The sequence below is a fragment of the Mustela nigripes genome, chromosome 11, assembly GCF_022355385.1.
Source record: "Mustela nigripes isolate SB6536 chromosome 11, MUSNIG.SB6536, whole genome shotgun sequence".
Classification (NCBI taxonomy): Eukaryota; Metazoa; Chordata; class Mammalia; order Carnivora; family Mustelidae; genus Mustela; species Mustela nigripes.
This window is the reverse complement of record NC_081567.1, coordinates 11,803,125-11,806,675: the sequence shown is the minus strand read 5'-3', so window position 1 is coordinate 11,806,675 and position 3,551 is coordinate 11,803,125.

The following is a 3,551-nucleotide window of genomic DNA, read 5'->3' as shown; positions in this document are numbered from 1 at the left end:
CTTTCCATAGTCATCCAAATTCCTAACCTGGAAGACTGATTTTATGTCAAATGCTGGGGTGAAGCTTTGGGACCTCCTAAGAAGCAGAACAGAGAGCCCCCACCCCCTCCACGTACTGGCACAGTGATCATATTTTGGCTACTACCTACTGTCACATTCCGGCTGAATTTTCGGTTTTTCCCTTAACCTTTACAACGTTTCACAAGTTGAAGTTTTGATTTTGGAATCTCGGTTCCCACTTTCTTCCTCTCGCGAAACTGAACGTGTGCTTTCTCTGAAAGATCTTTATGCTGAGACGTTCCAGAAAGCACAGGTCGTGCATGTAGGGAGACGACGTGATAGGTAGGGAAAAACCAGACGTCCTTGGGAAAGAGCTCAGACCCTAAAAGGGAAGCAGAGGGTTTAGATCACGCCTTGCCTTTGAACCCCCATGATGCGTGAATTCCCCTCAACGGGGTGGAGGAGGTAGGAAAGAGGGGGAGGAGTATGGCAGAGACACGGGTTCGCAGGAGTCTCTTGTTCTCAGTGGGAGCCCTGACTGTTGGCTTCTTCCTTTGAGCAAGGCTTCTAGCCACCCTTGAGGTCATGGTCCTATCTATCCATCACCCTCTCCACTCTTCTGCTCAGCCTCTTGGGGGAAAAAAGTCAAATCACTCACTTTTGATCAAGAAAGGGCCACAACAATCACATCATTGAATGTTTTTATTTTATCGTTGAAGAAACTTGAGTGAGACCCAGAAATATTTAAGGACTCTCCTGCGGCCACAGAGCTAGTTAGTGGCAAATCTAGGACTCCGCTCAAAGTCTGTTGACTTCTACAAGAGACTTTTCTCTGGCAGCAAGTGCCAAGATAAAATTTGTTTTCGGAAGATACGCAAGATGCTCAAAATTGCATGTTACTGATAACCTTTATAATTTGTTATTTAGACATTTAAGACTTTACAAATGTGAACTTTCAGATAATTATATATTACGAGATGTCGCTTCATGAAATATCAATCTGAAATTTTGTCTGTTGAGTTGGTATAAAATTAGAGATTCTCATCCTATCCCCAAGAGCATACAACTTTCTTTGCCTTCTCAAAAGGGTTTATTTTTAAACATGAGAAGCTGCGCATTTTTTTCACGTGAATTACACCAGATACAAACCAGATGAAACCTTTCTTTTTTGCATTTCATTAATTTATTTTTTTAAATCGATTTATTGAGTACCTCTGAGTGCCATGTGTTTTTCAAGTTCCCTCTCACTCCAAAGCCAGACGCCACCTTCACTTTCATTTTCTGCCCTTGGAATGACACCCTGCCTTATCTGGATACTCACTTTATCCACACATCTGTACATCAGCAGGTTCTAAACTTGGTTCCGCCACTCCCTGTCTAGGCAAATTTGCACACATGGTTTATACCGCCTGGGCTTCCATTTCATTATTTGAAGAAGGCAGTACTTGGGGTAGATAGGCAAGCTTCTTTCTGGAACTAGATGATCACACCTGAAGCAGATATATATATATATATATATATATATATTTTTTTTTTTTTTTTTTCCCTTTCAGTTTCTTTGGGAAAAATGCAAGAAGAAAAGAAAGTTTTCAGAGCTGGCCCAGAATGCCTGAAATTCTGGTCTTTCACATAGGAAAGGCTAAACAGGGACTGTAGGAAAACTGATCGCAGTATTTTCTGAAAACTTGCGGGTGGTTGTGTAACGCTATTGTTCTCTGATGGTGCACTGTGGACTGTTTTACCAGCATAGCTGTTTTGACACCGTGTAGTCACATGTTACTGAATTCTTGACACAGGCATTTCTCATGCAGTGCTAATAAACTCAAATCCCCTTCAAAGCACAATTCCAGATCTAGTCCATATATGGGGCTGCAGGAGGCGAGCACGCAAACTCTGTCATCGTGAGTCTTAGGTACGGGGGACAAGACGTTCCGCTGCATTCCACGGGACAAACCACAGATCTAAATGTACTATACAACAATGCCGCTCTTTGAAACGGAAAATCGCCACTGGCTTCTCTGCATGGCCATAAAGACACCATGTGTCATTACTGTGACCTAGCTTTCGCTCTTCAGTGGGTTCCTTTAGCGTATGTTTTATTGCGTGCAAGTTAAGATCTGGGAGAACAATCTGTAATTGTGTTCTCTTTGTTGAACTCTCTTGCACAATTGGCAACCTTTCTCAATGGACCGGGGCCTCTGTTCCGGGTGCTGCCAGCACCACGCTTTCTCAGGAGAACAACCTCCTTCAACGCCTTCATGGGCTGGCACGGCAGTGGGAAATTCAGATTGTGGAGGGAGAAAATGCAAAGATCAGGAAAACACAGATTCAAAGTCAAATCCTCGTGTTTTTGCTTTTCTGGTGGGAAATGACAACTGGAATCAGACAATGGAATTTTAAAGGAAAAAATCAGGAGAGGGTGATATTTCAGTGATGATAAGGGGCCTTTGGACAACTCTCTCAGACTTCCTCACCAAACAGGGAGCCCCTCAGAGCCCCTCAGAGCCCCTCAACACATGCTGGTCTTCTACTCCTTCTTATTTTATTTTATTTTTTAAAGATTTACTGATGTTTGCTAAGTTCTTTATAGATTCTGGACACTAGTCCTTTATCTGATATGTCGTTTGCAAATATCTTCTCCCATTCTGTCAGTTGTCTTTTGATTTTGTTAACTGTTTCCTTTGCTGTGCAAAAGCTTTTGATCTTGATGAAATCCCAGTAGTTCATTTTTTCCCTTGCTTCCCTTGCCTTTTGCGTTGTTCCTAGGAAGATGTTGCTGCGGCAGAGGTCGAAGAGGTTGCTGCCCGTGTTCTCAAGGATTTTGATGGATTCCTTTCGTACATTGAGGTCCTTCATCCATTTTGAGTCTATTTTTGTGTGTGGTGTAAGGAAATGGTCCAATTTCATTTTTCTGCATGTGGCTGTCCAATTTTCCCAGCACCATTTATTGAAGAGGCTGTCTTTTTTCCATTGGACATTCTTTCCTGCTTTGTCGAAGATTAGTTGACCATAGAGTTGAGGGTCTATTTCTGGGCTCTCTATTCTGTTCCATTGATCTATGTGTCTGTTTTTGTGCCAGTACCATGCTGTCTTGATGATGACAGCTTTGTAATAGAGCTTGAAGTCCGGAATTGTGATGCCACCAACGTTGGCTTTCTTTTTCAATATCCCTTTGGCTATTCGAGGTCTTTTCTGGTTCCATATAAATTTTAGAATTATTTGTTCCATTTCTTTGAAAAAGATGGATGGTACTTTGATAGGAATTGCATTAAATGTGTAGATTGCTTTAGGTAGCATAGACATTTTCACAATATTTATTCTTCCAATCCAGGAGCATGGAACATTTTTCCATTTCTTTGTGTCTTCCTCAATTTCTTTCATGAGTACTTTATAGTTTTCTGAGTATAGATTCTGTGTCTCTTTGGTTAGGTTTATTCCTAGGTATCTTATGGTTTTGGATGCAATTGTAAATGGGATTGACTCCTTAATATCTCTTTCTTCTGTCTTGCTGTTGGTGTAGAGAAATGCAACTGATTTCTGTGCATTGATTT